Genomic DNA, 18,344 nt, shown 5'->3' with positions numbered 1-18,344 from the left:
GCAGATTATAGCTAGTGGTAGTGACTCCAACCTTCCCGTAACGTACACCGATGAAGAGGGTTCCTAGGCAGACATGTTCCTTAACATGTCCGGCGATGGCAATGAAGAGCCCGAGCCCCAGCAAAACCTTGCCGTGGCGGAAGGTTCCGGCGAGGTATATATCATTTCCATTGTTTTACCCCATCTATAATGTCTTCTTCGTTATTACATGTACTAATTAACGAATCTTCAACTGTTAGCCCTCTGGATCGACGAACCGTCAGAAACCCCGAGGTCGTACAAAGGTGATGGATGGAAGGCTTATCATCACAGAAGTCACAGAAGAGGGCAAGCCGGTTGCTCCCGAAAACGTGGCAACGTGAGTCAGATCGGGGCAATCGTAAGGGACAACGTGCCCATCAACATTAGGGAATGGAGGGGCAAAAATACTATTCCATACGCGCTCCTAGATACAGAAAAGGAAATTTTGTGGTTAGATGTTAAGAAAAATTTGACATTTCCCGAAGGATGTAATGAAGATGATATGAAATCACGGATGCTGAAGAAGATGGCCACACAATTCTAGACATTCAAGAAGATGCTGGATGCCACATTCATCAAGAAGAGCCAAACTCCAGATTTCAATGAGTGACCAAAGTTGAGGGACCATTGGGAGGCATTTGTCGAATACAAGATGAGCGAAGACGGTGCAAATAAGGTTCGCACCAACGTTGCAAATGCTGGCAAGAAGGAGTACCATCCTCATCTAGGACGAGATGGTTACAACACTACCATTCCCAGGTGGCCCAAGATGGAACATGACCTGATCGATTGGGGTATCATACCAGCAACTCTTGAATGGCCCGATCGATTGAAAAATTGGTATGACGCTCATGGAGGCAACCTGAGCCCAGAGGATGGGACACTGATCTTCAATGAGACTGTTGGCGCTAGAAATCAGATGATCGAATTCCCAACATGGGACACACGACCCGGGAGAATCTGCTTAGCTCCTGTTCGGGTGATTGCCCTGGTGCGGTTCGCGCAGCGTGCCAGCCAATCTGACCTGTTGATTGGCAAGGAAATAAACGTGTCAATTCCCAGAGGTTGCGATCGGCTAAGGTTCCGATCTCGAGAAAGCTTATCAGCGAATCGACCGATTTGCAGTAATGAAGAAATCGGCTATGATACAACCGATTACCAGGCAACGTTTATAAAGAAAACTGCTAGAGTAATCTAAACAACGCTACAATAGCAACACTAGGAACAGATCTAATCGTCTATGCATGAAATAGGTAGATTAAACAGTGAAGTACAAGAAAAGCCGAAATTACCGATTCCTAGCTGGATAATGGGTGATAAAACTAGAACAACAGGTAAAACCTAGAATTCTAGTAAATATCGATAACTGATGAATAAATCTAAACGAAACGACAGCGGTGCGCTCGAATTTAAAGCTTAGAAATTACTCGATAAACGGAACTTACAAGATCGGCCGGAGGTCAAGTTGATGCAGCCCCGCTAACTCGTACGAACTTGTGAAAAAGAAGAAAAAGTGTTGGCGAAGTCGCCTGCTTGAAAGTAAGTACGAGGAAACAGTAGTTTGTTGTATTGAGTTGATGATGATTACTGATCTACAAGGGTGGCTATTTATAGCCCCGTACAAACGACTTCTTATCCGACTAGAACTCTATCCCTAAATTTAAACAGAAAACGAATATTTACAAGTACGATTCGTACTATTTTCACGCGCTTCATGGGCTGACCCTCTTTCCATCTTCATAATCCTTTTTAAGCCCACATCGGCCCAACTATTCCAACCTCCTAATCCTAATCGGCCGATCACCTCTTTGGCAAGGGGGTAACCGATCAGGAACCACATGTCGAGGGCTCGGACTCATTCCGACCCTGGGAACTAAGGTCGGACGAGGCGGAGATCCTCCTTTGGAGGGTCGGGCGCGTCCGATCCCAAGCCTTAGGGGTCGGGCGAGGCGGAGATCCTCCCTTGGAGGGTCGGGCCCGTCCGATCCCAAACCTCAGGGGTCGGGCGAGGCGGAGATCCTCCCTTGGAGGGTCGGGCGCGTCCGATCCCAAACCTCAGGGGTCGGGCGAGGCGGGCACGTCCGATCCCAAACCTCAGGGGTCGGGCGAGGCGGGCACGTCCGATCCCAAACCTCAGGGGTCGGGCGAGGCGGAGATCCTCCCTTGGAGGGTCGGGCGCGTCCGATCCCAAACCTCAGGGGTCAGGCGAGGCGGAGATCCTCCCTTGGAGGGTCGGGCGCGTCCGATCCCAAGCCTCAAGGGTCGGGTGAGGCAGACATCCTCCCTTGAAGGGTCGGGCGCGTCCGATCCCAAGCCTCAGGGGTCGGGCGAGGTGGAAATCCTCCCTTGGAGGGTCGGGCGCATCCGATCCCAAACCTCAGGGGTCGGGCGAGGCGGAACTCCAAGGATCAATCGGCCGATCCTCGACTGTAGCATCAATTGGCCAATCCTTGACTGTAGTACCAATCGGCCGATGTCCAATCATCGCCCTTGTATCTCGCCGCATCTTCCAAACTCTTCTTCTCCTAACGCCGATTTTACTCGTGTCAAAATCTGGCGTCAACACATGCCCCCCAGTTTCAGAGTAAAACATAGTCTTTACTTCGAAATTCTTTTCAACTTCCCATCCGAAACAGACGCCATGAAAATATCCTTCCGTTTCGCGGTCTCCATCTGATGATTGCAATCTTTTTGAAACGGGCGCCCACGACAACCACTACTCCCGAAAAACTCGAAATGCCGGCGCGGTAAAAATTCCACTTTAACCCCTTCTCAGACCTTCTTTAAATATTAGCACATCCCATACTCCTTATGAGCTCACGTCCTTCTTTTTCAGCGCACAGGCTTTCTTCTCCCTCCAACACTTTCCTCAGTCCTCCAATTCTCCAGCGCCTCCTTCCTTTCGCATTCCCTCCTACTTTTCCAATGGAGGCACCTTCAGGCACCTCACCAACGCGCGAAGCTCCAGAAATGGCACCTTCGGTGGAGATTCCAGTAGCGACAGCGGTGGCTCCATCGACGGAAGAAGGAGCTCCATCGGTGAAAGTTGAAGCTTCATCCGAGATCCCATTGGCAGCTTCATCATCTGCAGTTGCACCGGCAACTCCGCCGATTACGAGGAGCTTCATCCCGGAGGTCATTACCGAAACTTTCCCTTATCAGTAATGCATTTACCTTAGATCTATTTCTTACCCTCGCACCCCCTTTTCCTTTTTAGGCGGTTAGGCATCGCATCACCATTCGTCTTACAGAAAACCTCGGCCTTATCTGCCTTGGGCCCATGGGAAACCTAGATCCAACCGACTTAATCAATTTGGAAACCCATAGGATCCCCTTCAAACAATCAACTATGGACCTAGATCACTGGTCGGGTACCTTTAGGTCTTGGCCGAACGAAACTCCTGGTTGGAGGGAATGGTACCAGCGGATAGCCGCCTCCAAGAAGGTCCAATGGGACGAGCTCAAAATTGGCCAATGCATCGATCTATCTTTGTCCCAAATGGAACGGAATGAGCCGTTAGTGGTGGCAGCTTCTTACTTCTGGTCCGATGCTCTCAACGCATTCCTGTTTGGACACGGACCCATGACCCCCACATTGGCCGATGTAGTCTTGCTGACCGGCCTGGACATTTCTTCCCCGGACACCCCTTTGCGCCTTATAGCCGCAACATCACATCGGCTGGACACAAGGGGAATCGGCGGGTGGAAAGGTTTCATCAAATGCAACAAAAGGGCCGGATCTGTCGAGAACAGAGAGCACACGGCCTTCCTGATGATGTGGCTAGAGAAGCACTTCTTCTGCGGGAGAGCAGTTGGTCCATCTACCAATACCCAAGCTCTGGCCGAAGCATTATCGATAGGGACTTCTATTCCTCTTGGAAAGCACTTACTGGGAGCAGCCTACCACATGCTTCACCAAATCGGCATCAAGCTATCCCAAGGGGAGCCGATTGGAAACCCAGGTGGACCCTGGTGGTTCATTAACTTATGGCTGAACTTGTACATGAGCGAGATCTCTCAGCAGCGAGTGGAACACATGACATTCCCCAACGTCGAATCGGCAGAGAATCTCACTGTCCGACGCCGGTGTACGTCTTTCGGTGAAGCGGCATCGGCCTTCTCTGGTTGCTCATACTCTGCTACCAAGGTGGCCGAATACTTCCGATGTTTTTATAACGGCTTCAATGAAGATGCAACCGTCTAGTTCCCTTATCGGAGAGATGACCCAATCTTTGAACTCCCTTCTTGCTTCGACTCAACCACTGGCCGATTCGACGAAGATCTCACAGATGAACTAATTAAACCGGGGATCTTACCGGCCAACTTCTTCTCAGGAAAGGATGCCCCTACATATGAATTCTACAACCCCTCCATTGCAGCACGGCAACTCGGCATGGGTCAACTGCCGATTCAAGCATACTTCATCGGCCGAGCAAAGTTCAGAGATGAGCTCACCAAGGGTCTTGACTATAGTCGGCTGCGAGATCGGATACCAGACTCCAGTACCATAGACTTGAATGACTGGATAGTAGCCCCCTTTGCTGTCCAACCATTCAAGCTATGGTGGGCCGAATGGAAACAGTACCTGTTCTGCGCCTCCGCATCGACATACTGCAATCTCCTGGATCCAGCCAACATTGATCCGAACGCTGAGGTATTTCTTCCCCTAGCCGATTTTTCATTCCTTTATTAATGCGGTTAAATATATACACTAACATCTTGCTGTTGCTTCAGTCTGAAAACCGCGTTCCCCCAACACACAGTCGGAGTGGCCGGCCGATAGAGGACCATCACCCATACACCATCTTCCCCCTTATCGGCTATGATGCCCCTTCCGTGGATGTGATTGCCGGCCGATCGAAGCAGGCGCAGAAGAAGGTTACCAAGAAGACCAGTCGCCGAGTACGAGCTCGTATAGAACCAGCCGACCCTCCTATGATCACATCGGCAGAAACTTCGGCCGCATTGCCCCTTCCAGCTGCTGGAGAAGTGGATACTCAAGTCGTCACGCAAGCTGGGGCAGCCGCTGCATCATTACTGGTGGAGGCTATGCAGGTAAACTTGTTGTCTGATCCTACCGATTGCCATCCCTATACTGACTCATCTTATTTTAGACTGCACAAATCACTTCTGTGGACTCACAACAATCAGCAGCAACCCAATCGGTCATCAACACGCCCACGCTTCCATCTGCCGAGGTATACTCCTCTTCAACCAATTTTTCTAGTATTGGGATAATATTCTTATTCAATCTTTTGACACAGGTCACCGGTACGCTTAGCGCCCCACCTAACCAACCAATGGTCATCTTTCAGGAAGCTGGCCCGAGCAAAGCACCAATCATGGTGGAGTCTTCTATTTCTGATGAACCAATGGTACCAGCCCCTGAATCGAGGATAACGGCCTCCCAAACGCAGTTTGATGAAATCCGTTTCAAGGAGGTAAGAGACTTCTCACCCTTACTCGGCCGATTTGCTATCATCATCGGCTGATTTGTTCTTTTTCTTGACTCACTATTTTTCAGGAACAGGACACCCCCAACAACAACCTTTTCTCGTTTGCGGTCGCACTCTCCGACGACGAGGAAGTCGCCTCTCGCCAGGTCACTTTGAGCTCCGTCCCTGATGACGTCCGTGCAAAACTAGCAAGCATCCGATCCCTTCTTCAAGAGGACATCGGCCGATTGGTAGAAGACGCCTCGCCGATTCGGCAACTTTTTGGTGACGTCAACGGGCGAGTACCAGAAGAAGCGGAAGAGGCCTTGGCGCCGGCCACGTATATTGAGTCAATGAGGATTCCGGTCTTTAGGGCCCTGCACCATATGGCCGACCGCGCCAAGTTGACCAAGACTCATGAGGAAGAAGACACGTACAAGCGTCAAGCTCAAGAGGTGCATCAACGAATTCACTTTCTGGAAGACTCTCGCCCGGGGATCGTCGGCATGATAGATCGCCTCAAGCGCCGAAGGGCAGAGCTTGCCAAGGAGATGGAGCAGGTGACCAAAGCAACAAAACGCCGAAGAAAAGAGGCTTCAAGAACTCCCTTCCGTCATCGCCGATCTGAAATGGGAGAGGCAGCACCTGGCTCACGAAGCCCTCAAACTCCACCGCCATATGTCAGAAGTCCCCGGATCGGCAGAGGATGACCAACGGGTCCTGGACTCCGCCGATCAGATCCGGCGCCGAGCGATCGCAGCTATCAATGCCCTTCTGGGTGACCTGTAAAAGTACTGGCAGTTTTTTGTACGAACATTGATAACCACTTTGACCGTCCTTCGCGGCGCCCCCTTTATTTATTACCCTTTTCACTTCCGATGGGACGCGTCTTACCAAACATCCACGCCTTCCTTTCTTATAAACGCCGGCCTAGGTCCCCGTTCCGAGTGTACCTGTCTAGCTCGGCTTTACCTTCCCCGACCTGGTTTCATCGGTGTGCCTTTCAGTCATGTCTTCTTCATCCTCTACCTCTTCCTCTGTTAATCAGGTAAAAGATTTGCCTTCATTCCCTTTCTTAGTCTAGATCTTCTGAAGGGAATCACCTTTCCGACGGCTATATGTATGTTGTTGCTTTCCGCAGCCACGACGCCTTAGCCCTGAACTCGAACGAGCCATCGGACTCGTACATTCCGACGAACCGTTGTCGCAAGAAGACAAGGACTTAATCAGGACTCATCGCGATGAACTCCAAGAGCACGTCCCTGTTGACGTCCGACGGATCTGGGACTTTCTGGACGGCAACGACCACCGGCGACCTCAAGCCAACAGAAGTCACCTGCTTCCTCGTCAGATCATCCTTGAAGACGCAGGAGCAGGAATATCACGCCCAGCAATGGACCGGAATCACCCTCTCCCCTGTCAAGTCGAAGCGGAGGCTGCGATGAAAGAGATAGAAGAACAGTACATCCGTCTTCTGATAGAACTAGGTCGGGCTGAGAGAGAGAGCTTAAGAAAAAGCGTGATTAATTATTTTTTGTTCTAAGGGCGACTTGTACCGTGTCGGCCATGTAACCCACCGTCCGTACCGAATAAAATATATCGGCCGATTTGGACAATTACGTTTTTTCTCTAGACAATTCCTTTTGTATCGGCTGTGTGTTGTTCATCGTGGTTGATCCTTATGCTCCGACCCATATACTAGGGTAGTACCTTTTCAAGTATCTTCCATTCAGAGCCCTAGTAAACTCTTCTCCTTCGATTGTTTCTAGAATATAAGCGTTTCCTGGAGCACATCTGCCGATTTTATACGGCCCTTCCCATGTAGGGGACCACTTACCGAATTTAGGATCTTTCGACCCAATCGGCAACACTAACTTCCATACCAGGTCCCCCGGGGAGAATTGTTTGACTTTGACCTTCTTATCATACCACCTGGCCACTTTCTTCTTGTTTTCTTCGATGCTTATCAAAGCTCTCAATCGTTGGCCAGCCAAGTCATCAAGTTCCCTTTTCATGAGTGAGGAGTAGTCGTCGGCCGCCAACTGGTCCTGGAGCGAAATGCGTCTCGATCCCGCCCTCAATTCCCATGGTAGTACTGCATCGTGACCGTACACCAACTGATAAGGGGACAACTTGGTGGCCCCATGGCAAGCCATCCTGTATGCCCATAGGGCTTCAGTCAAGCATAGATGCCACTTTTTCGGCTGCTCCTCTATCTTCCTCTTGATTAACTTTATTATCCCTTTGTTGGAGGATTCGGCCTGGCCGTTAGCTTGGGCATAATACGAAGAGGAGTTTAACAATTTGATTCCCATATCGGCCGTGAACTCTTCGAATTCTCTTGACGTAAACATCGTCCCTTGATCAGTTGTGATAGTCTGGGGGATGCCGAAGCGGTAGACGATATGGTCCCTTACGAAGTCAAACATGGCAGCCGATGTTACGGCCCTTAACGGAATTGCCTCCACCCATTTGGTGAAATAATCGGTGGCCACCAGAATGAACTTGTGCCCTTTGCTTGACGGAGGATAAGTTTGGCCGATGAGGTCTATTCCCCAACCTCTGAACAGCCATGGTTTGATAATGGGATTCATGGCCGATGCGGGCGCACGCTGGACATTCCCGTATTTCTGACAATCCTGGCATCCTTTATAATATTTGAAGCAATCTTCGAGGATCGTCGGCCAGTAATACCCATTATTCCTAATCATCCATTTCATCTTATGTGCCGATCTGTGGGCTCCATACACTCCTTCATGGATTTCTCCCATCAGAGTCTTAGCCTCCTCTGTTCCTAGACACTTGAGTAGGACGCCATCGATTGTTCGATAGAACAAGTCATCTTCCAGTAACGCATATTTGGTAGCATGGAAATGTACCCGCCGATCCACTTTCTTAGATGGATCTTTCAGGTAATCGGCAATCTCTTTTCGCCAGTCATCGGCCGCGAGCTCTAGAGCCATAGTGCCTTGAATCGGCCGATACCCAGATGCATGTTGGGCGAGCTTGTTGGCATCCTCGTTGTGATTCCTTGGGATGTGCTCAATAACTGCCGATTTGAATTCTTTCAGAAGCTGCAGGCAATCTTCGTAATAAATCCTCAACACATCGTCCTTGCATTCGGCCTTCCCTGTTAATTGATCCACGATAAGCATGGAATCTCCAAAAACTTCCATAGAATCAGCCTTGACTTCTCTTTGCAATTGTAATCCCTTCAGTACAGCTCGGTACTTTGCTTGATTGTTAGTGGCGGATGCTTCTATCGGTAGAGAAAAATCATAGCTTGCCCCCCGAGGCGATATGAGGACGATGCCGATTCCTGATCCGGCCCCACATGATGATCCATCAAAGTATAAGGTCCAAGGTACCGGTTCCACGAAGGTAGTCTCTGGTCCGCAGTGTTGGGCAACGAAATCGGCCATGACCTGACCCTTAACGGCCTTTGCCGATTCATATCAAAGGTCAAACTCCGATAGAGCCAAGATCCATTTTCCAATTCGTCCCTTCAAAATCGGCAGTGACAACATGTATTTTACCACGTCGTCCTTGCATACGACCACACATTCCGCTAACAGCAAATAGTGCCTGAGTTTGGTGCATGAGAAGTAAAGGCATAGGCACAACCGTTCCACTGGAGGATACCTTGTTTCGGCGTCCAGAAGTCTTCTACTGACATAATAAATTACCCGTTCCTTTCCCTTGATCTCCTGGACCAGAGCCGACCCAATAGCTCGTTCATTGGCTGATAAATATAGTTTAAACGGCTTACCAGTTTGAGGAGGGACCAATACCGGTGGTGAGACCAAGTACCGCTTGATATCTTCTAATGCCTTGCGTTGCTCTTCCCCCAATATGAACTCCTAGTCGGGCTTCAACTTTAATAATGGTGTGAAGGCTTGGATTCGCCCAGACAGATTAGATATGAATCTTTTGATGAAATTCACCTTGCCGATTAGAGATTGCAGCTCAGTTTTATTCTGCGGGGCCATGACTTTGTTGATGGCCGCTATGGTCTTCCGATTGATCTCTATTCCCCGCTCGTGCACCATGAATCCTAAGAATTGTCCGGCGGATACGCCGAAGGCGCACTTGTTCGGGTTCATCTTCAGCCCATGTTTCTTAGTGCATTCCAATACTTGTTGTAAATCGGCCAGATGCTCCTGGTGTCCTTTTGACTTGACTACGGCGTCGTCGATGTAGATTTCTACCAGTATGCTGATAAGTTTGTGAAATATGTAGTTCATGGCTCTCTGATACGTAGCGCCGGTGTTTTTCAAGCCGAAAGTCATTACCACCCACTCGAATAAACCAAGGTGACCTGGGCATCTGAAGGCCGTTTTGGGTATGTCTTCTTCGGCCATAAGTATCTGATTGTACCCAGCGTTTCCATCCATGAAACTAATAACCTTGTGTCCCGCGGCGGCATCTATCAGCACATCGGCCGTTGGCATGGGGTATTCGTCCATTGGTGTGGCCTGATTGAGGTTCCTGAAATCAACGCATACGCGTAGCTTTCCGTTCTTCTTGTATACTGGTACAATGTTGAAGATCCATTCGGCATAACGGCATTGCCGAATAAATTTCGCTTCGATTAGCCACGTTATTTCGGCCTTTATGTCTAGTAGGATTTTAGGATTGCACCGCCGTGCAGGCTGTTGATATGGCCGATACCCTAGCTTTATGGGTAACCGATGCTCAACGATAGATCGGTCTAATCCGGGCATCTCATGATACTCCCAAGCAAAGCAATCCTTAAATTCTCTTAACAAACTTGTCAGTTTACATTTGTATTCCGGATCTAAATTTGCACTAATATATGTCGGCCTTGGTATGGTGCCATCGCCTAAGTCTATCATTTCTAATGAATCGGCCGATGTGAACCCGTGTCCCAGCTTCCCATCTTCTCGGGCGAACTGATCCATTTTAGTCTGAGTCTTCGGAGCCGATTGCTCGGATCGGCTGTAGGCCAAAATCGGACACCTTCAAGAAGTCAGTATCCCACACTCTCCCGGATATGCACTTGATGGTTTCGCAGCTCCACTGCTGCGTGTCGGCTGCCGCGATGCTGTATGCGGAATCAGCGGTGACCACCTCGATGTTGTCGCCGACCCATTGTACGAGGCATTGATGCATTGTAGATGGGATACAACAATTTGCATGTATCCAGTCTCGGCCGAGTAGCATGTTGTAGGACCCCTTGCCATTAATAACAAAGAAAGTAGTAGGAAGGGTCTTACTGCCGATGGTGAGGTCGACGCAGAGAGCGCCGCGAGCGGGGGATACGTTGCCCTCGAAGTCCTTGAGCATCATGTCTGTCTTGGTCAGGTCATCATCGCTCTTCCCTAGCTTCCAGAACATGGCGTACGGCATGATGTTGACTGCAGCCCCTCCGTCTACCAGTAATCTGGTGATGGGTCGGCCGTTGACATGCCCTTTAAGAAACAACGCTTTCAGGTGTTGCCGTTTATCTTCTTCGGGCTTCTCGAATGTGGCTATCATTGGCTCCAAAGCCAATTGCGCCATCTGCTCTTCCATTGCCGACATATCCTGTCGGTCGGCAGGAGTCATGAATTCCGTCGGCAGTATGAAAACCATGTCGATGTCAGCTGCCGATTCGTCGCCTCCTCTGTCGTTTCTTTTGGGGCGCCATACCTGAGACCTGCCGTTCTTCTCGCCTGCCGTATGCCCTTGCTCTTCCTCCTATTGTTCCCACTAACGGAGATGTTGGATTCTCCGTTTTTGAGACTTGGTCAATCCATTGGGGCACCATCTGGGGTTCACCAATTTGGTTCGCGGTCTAGCACGTTCCCATTCCGGTTCGCGTCCTAGAGGGTTCTCGTCTGACACTCAAGCATCGGCCACCTCTTCAAGCCGACTGTGGACGCTGACCTTGTTTTCTGGCCGGTCATGTCGATCAAATCTGCCCCCCAGCCCATCATCGCGCCTGCCTTCCGACCGGTCATATCTGCCCCCCAGCCGATCACGTACTGGAGTGCGCCGATCGTCTTGGTTGCACTAGTTCCTGTTGATCGGCTCTGATCTCCCATCTCTGGAGCGAGACCTGCTGAACGGCCAATTATTACGATACGGGCCGTTGCACTCAGGGCAATTATCAGCCGAAGGCAGCCTGAGGTTGCTTTCTCAACAGTGGATGAAGAACGGACATCACCAGTGATCTTCATGTCGTCGTATTGCTTCTTCCCGGGATCTTGAGCGTTCATGTTGCCGCTGATATTTGTTGAGCAGGAATTGGGAAGTAATGGGCCTTCGTGGTTCTCCTCTCCCATCGTCATCATCTTCCATCCGCCGTTTCCCCTTGACGTCTTCAGGCGCCGCTTGATTCCTGGGGTCTACGGCGCCGCTCTTTTTAGCTGATTCGGATGTCAGCACCTTGGTTTGGAGCGAATTCTTTCCTGTGTCAACCATGTTGGTGGGGAAGGGGTGCTGGTCGATCTTCATCAGCTTGGCTGGTTTTGTTGGCACTTCAAATTTGAGTCTGCCCTACTTAATGGTCGTCTGTATCTGCTGCGGGAAGATTTTGCACTCATTAGTGTCATGGGAGGTAGCGTTGTGCCACTTGCAATATTTCATCTTCTTCAGCTGTTCGGTAGAAGGAATCGTATGGTATGGCGAGAGCTTGATCTGTCCTTCCTGGAGGAGGAGGTCGAAGATTTTATCAGCCTTTGATGTGTCAAATCCGAACATTTCCGGCTCCTTCTTGCCGAACGGATATGATATCGGCTTCTTCCCTTTAACCCATTCCGCAAGGCCAATTTCTGTGTCTTCTTCGGTTTCAACCTCTTCTAAGTATGCCACCTTCTTCTGGAAGTTCCTCCGTGGATCCAAAAAACGCACTTCTTGACCGGACAATCGGTGGACGATTTGGCTCAAGCTCTCAAACTCCTGTGAGGCGTATTTTTCTTTGATGTGAGGTAGGAGACCTTGGAAGGCTATATCGGCCAACTGTGCATCAGTCAAGGCCAGGGAGTAGCACTTATTTCTGATTTCCCTGAACCTCTGTACGTATGAGGATATCAGCTCGTCGCTTCTCTGCCTGAGGCCGGTCAAATCGGACAGCTTCATCTCATGTACCCCGGCGTAGAAGTATTTATGAAATTGCCTTTCCAGATCGGCCCATGTAATTATCGAGTTGGGCGGTAAGGTTGTGAACCACTGGAAGGCCGACCCAGACAGGGATGACGAGAAAAGTCGCACCCGTAGAGCATCCTGCGCTGCTGCTTCTCCGCATTGGATGATTAATCTGTTCACGTGTTCTACGGATGAGGTGTCGTCCAGCCCCGAAAACTTGGTGAAATCAGGAACTTTATACCGATGAGGAAACGGCAGTAAGTCGTATGTAGGCGGGTACGGTGTCCTGTATGTGTAGGTCTGCACCTTCGGTTTCAAGCCGAATTGTTCCTGAATCACCTCTGCTATATGTGCCGACCAGTCCGGCTGTTGCTGGTAAACTGTCGGCTGAGGAACTGGTACGTGCTGGTATATTGGCGGCGGGATGACTTGATGTTGAGTGAAAGCATGTGGCATTTGATGTGTCATAGCCGGCTGCGTATTCAGGGTCGGCTGTTTGAATGAGCCGCTTGTTTCGTCATATAGTATGAGCGGCGCGGCGCCCCGGAGTACTTCTGTTGACTCTGCTGCTCTGCTCATCTCTGGTGCGACAGGCTGGTACTGCGGCATGGTTGGTCGAGTGGCCGCCTGGAAAGAAGCCTGGAATTGAGGGCTTCCATGGTTGGCCGATTGATCCTGGACGGCCGTCACTGATGGTGCCCCCCAAGGCGCTGGATTAACCGGAGGACAACTGAATGGGATGTGGCTGGAGGTGTTGCGTGCCATTAAACCCCATAGGGATCGATCATGAGGAAGCGCCAGAACCCCCAACTGGAATTTAAGTCGGCTGAGAAGCTGAATAAGGTATATTCTTGTTCGGAGCCGTAATCAGCGGAGCATATGCCGGCCCCTGGTACCCTTGAGATACACCGCTAGCCAAGGAGTTGATGACGGCATTGTATACCATATTAGAAAGCACCGGGGATTGATCGATGAAAGCTTGATAGACGGATTGCTGAACCATCTCGGACATCTTGTCCGAGTCCTCGGTGATTGTGATTTGACGGGGAGTTGGGAACGGAGCCTTTTTGATAGTCTCCCCGCTCCTGGTGCGACTGAAGGACTGCAGACATGTCTTCCGGTAGTATGCTGTCTGCCTCTCTAGTTCTTCCTTCTGGTCGTCCCTGAGATCTGCCTCTGTCACTTCGATGACGTTATCTTTGGAGACTTCAGCAGCTTTCGACATGGTGCCGGTTGTATTGGTCCCACCGAGCGTGCCAAAAGTGTGTTGGTGCTAGAAATCAGATGATCGAATTCCCAACATCGGACACATGACCCGGGAGAATCTGCTTAGCTCCTGTTCGGGTGATTGCCCTAGTGCGGTTCACGCGGCGTGCCAGCCAATCTGACCTATTGATTGGCAAGGAAATAAACGTGTCAGTTCCCAGAGGTTGCGATCGGCTAAGGTTCCGATCTCGAGAAAGCTTATCAGCGAATCGGCCGATTTGCAGTAATGAAGAAATCGGCTATGATACAACCGATTACCAGGCAACGTTTATAAAGAAAATTTCTAGAGTAATCTAAACAACGCTACAATAGCAACACTAGGAACAGATCTAATCGGCTATGCATGAAATAGGTAGATTAAACAGTGAAGTACAAGAAAAGCCGAAATTACCGATTCCTAGCTGGATAATGGGTGATAAAACTAGAACAACAGGTAAAACCTAGAATTCTAGTAAATATCGATAACTGATGAATAAATCTAAACGGAACGACAGTGGTGCGCCCAAAGTTAAAGCTTAGAAATTACTCGATAAACGGAACTTACAAGATCGGCCTGAGGTCAAGTTGATGCAGCCCCACCAACCCGTACGAACTCATGAAAAAGAACAAAAAGTGTTGGTGAAGTCGCCTGCTTGAAAGTAAGTACGAGGAAACAGTAGTTTGTTCTATTGAGTTGATGATGATTACAGATCTACAAGGGTGGCTATTTATAGCCCCGTACAAACGACTTCTTATCCGACTAGAACTCTATCCCTAAATTTAAACAGAAAACGAATATTTACAAGTACGATTCGTACTATTTTCAAGCGCTTCATGGGCTGACCCCCTTTTCATCTTCATAATCCTTTTTAAGCCCACATCGGCCCAACTATTCCAACCTCCTAATCCTAATCGGCCGATCACCTCTTTGGCAAGGGGGTAACCGATCAGGACCCACATGTCGAGGGCTCGGACTCATTCCGACCCTGGGAACTAAGGTCGGACGAGGCGGAGATCCTCCTTTGGAGGGTCGGGCGCGTCCGATCCCAAGCCTCAGGGGTCGGGCGAGGCGGAGATCCTCCCTTGGAGGGTCGGGCGCGTCCGATCCCAAACATTAGGGGTCGGGCGAGGCCGAGATCCTCCCTTGGAGGGTCTCCCAAGCCTTAGGGGTCGGGCGAGGCGGAAATCCTCCCCTGGAGGGTCGGGCGCGTCCGATCCCAAACCTCAGGGGTCGGGCGAGGCGGAGATCCTCCCTTGGAGGGTCGGACGCGTCCGATCCCAAGCCTCAGGGGTCGGGCGAGGCGGAAATCCTCCCCTGGAGGGTCGGGCGCGTCCGATCCCAAACCTTAGGGGTCGGGTGAGGCGGAACTCCAAGGATCAATCGGCCGATCCTTGACTGTAGCATCAATTGGCCGATCCTTGATTGTAGTACCAATTGGCCGATTTCCAATCATCGCCCTTGTATCTCGCCGCATCTTCCAAACTCTTCTTCTCCTAACGCCGATTTTACTCGTGTCAAAATCTGGCGTCAACAGAGACAATACGTCAGAAGGCCGAAAGGCTTATCAAGAACATTGAAGATGCTAAGGCTGGGAGGTTAAAGGTGGACCGAGAGAATGATGAGCTAGCATTGGCCCTCGGGAATCCCGAGCACCCAGGACGTTGCCAAGGGTACTGGGTCGTTTCGTAGAAGTTCGCTTTTCGAGACGACATGGACTCATACGGAAGCTGCAAGTGAAGAAAGCAACAATAAGAGGAGAGCTGGCGGCACATGTTAGAATCCAAAGTGCATTCACAAAAAGTAAGAATGCAAGAGGAAGTCAATCGTCGAGTGGGCCTGGCAATTGCGGAGTTGGCCGAATCTGGAGCACAACCGGATCCAAACATTGCCAGCCCTTCTCAATGCCTCGAGAGCAGCTATATTTCCACAGGGGTCCCCAATCCGCAGGTGCCAAGATTACTTGTGGACAAGCAACGGTTCCCTGTATATGTCATCACACAATGCACCTCATGTCAGCTGCATAAATCGGTCGGCAACATCACCATTAAGGTGTACTTATACATAATATTTATGCAATCTTCTCAATCCATCCACACCTCGGGAGTTTAATAACTTCTTTATTTCTGCTATATGTAAAGGTGGCGTACGGGAGTGCCTTACCAATCCTACCAGGGTAGACAAGCCATGGCATGGAGATTCCACCTGGCTACGCTAGCGTCAGCCTAGAACAGCTTGTTGATAACCAATATGAAGGCCTAGAGCATGACATCCCGGTAGGTGATGGGGAAAGGACACTAGGAGATGCGCTTCACAGGATTATTCTATGGTGCAAACGCTACATCATCATCCCCGACATGGAGGCATCATCGCTCCCCATAGATCCCCAGCAACGACCATCTCCTCAAAGCTCATAACCGTCATCTCCACCATGGTTTGCTCTAGGAACGTCATCTCTAGCACAACCTGCTCCAGGACCATCGTCACCACCAGGACCATCGCTTCCTACTCAATCACGGTCTCCATTTCCAGCACATCTTGGTGTGCGAGCGACGATGACAACAACACCCCTCCCAGATTACCATTGCCGGGACTAAGAGCCTCATCAACCAAGGAACCTTCAGCACCATGTAAGAAGTCACGACCACCACCTCCCAAGCTAAGACAGAGAAAGAAGAAAGCAAAGGAGCCTAAATTGACTCCTGAGGAATGAAGGGAGGCTGTGACTCATGAGGGACTCTGGGCCTAAACTAAAGCAGAATGTAGGGAGTTGTTCAAGAAAATGGCAGAAGAAAGAAAAGCAAAGGCGATGGAGCCACCACCAGTAGATTGAAGACAATTAATTTTTTTTATAAAGTTGTCAGAAGAAGCTAAGAAGACACTGCCACCACTATCGAACTACGATCGGGCGTTAGTCAAGGCTGATGAGAGGCAAAAAAGGAAAGAAAAGTCATCTTCAAGGGGTACTGTCCCCCACTTCAGCCATCTACCAGAAAAAGATGCTCAAAAGATAGCAGCAATACCCTTGGATCAACAAGAACAAGTAGTGAAATTCATCCAAAGTGAGCTAGGTCAAAGTGAGCTGCCAGCTGCACAGCCAGTTCAATTGAAATGGACCTTTGAGCTAGTCAATCGTCTGGTAAGGCCTAAGTTGGTATGGAAACTATGAACAAAGATGTACGAATTCCATGAATGGTACATGAAGCAGTCCGCCATTGACAGGGAAATATTCAGCCTTAAGGTAAAACCGATAGATTTTTTCGGCGAAGGCAAGAAAGTCCTGTGGCTGGAATTTAAGGATATATACGAAGTGTACCATCATGCCTTGATGTCTCTCTCATCAGCGCCTGGGCTATGTAAGTGTTCATTTATCTATATGTAAATTTTAGCTCATATCATTATTTTTTGTGCGTGCGTCGCCCTACTAACTTCGTCTTCCATTTCATGTAGGATACTAATTCAGACGTGCCGACGAGAAGCGTACTTCCATGTTGGCTTCATGGATCCATCCCTAATTAACCAACACCAAATATTGAATTTTCCAAAGCAAACGTTGATAGAAGTATACATTTTCCTAGACAAACACAATTACAAGGAATACATACTACTTCCATACAACTTCAAGTAAGTGTGTGTATACCGTCTATTTTTATTTTCTTTTTCCTTACCTAATTAATGTTAGTTAGCCCTAATATGAACGTTTACGTACGCAGTTTCCATTGGATCCTCCTAATAATTGAGCCTGATAGAAGGCACATCACTGTCTTCGATTTGTTGAGGAAACCACCGAAGGATATTGACACCATGAGAATCGGCCTACTCAACGGCCCTCTCTCTGCTTTCTACTACCTCCATCCTAAAATTGTAGGTTGTTTTGATATTTCTAGATTAATAAAATTTGCTATGCACTTAGATATACACCATGTCTAAATATAAAATAAAAACTATTTTTCGTATAAAAAAATAAAAGCTATTAATATAGAAATGCTGAAACTACCTACAATTTGGGATGAAGGGAGTAGCTTGCTGTAGATATCTAGTTGCCTGCTCTGCTTGCCCTATGGTGTAAAAAAAGTTGCTGCTTGTCTAACTTGGCGCTCGCCCGTAGCCTCACCTTCTCGTTCCATTTCATTGCAAATTTGTGACAGAAGTCGCCCGTAGCCTCACCTTCTCGTTCCATTTCATTGCAAATTTGTGACAGAAGTCGCCACCTCTGTGGAGTTAGCGCACGATGGAAGATTAGGTGGAGCGGACCTCATCGTCGATGGAGACCGCACTGGTGGAGGAAAGACAAGGGAAGCAGCTTGATCTCTATTTTGTGTGGAGTCAACTCTGTTTCAATGGACTCAGTTTAGCAGCTCACTCGATGGACAAACCGTACAAGGAAGCGAGTAGCAACAAAGAAGCGATGATCGATCAGGGGACACACCATGCGCAGTGGCAAGAAAGAAGTGATGGACAAAATATATATATGGGTAACAAGCATATAAAACCATCCAAATCACTTGCCATGGTGGAAAAATACATCTATATGCACTATTAGAAAACAGACCTTT

This window comes from Setaria italica, chromosome IX, assembly GCF_000263155.2.
Source record: "Setaria italica strain Yugu1 chromosome IX, Setaria_italica_v2.0, whole genome shotgun sequence".
Lineage (NCBI taxonomy): Eukaryota > Viridiplantae > Streptophyta > Magnoliopsida > Poales > Poaceae > Setaria > Setaria italica.
This window is presented reverse-complemented; position numbering follows the sequence as displayed.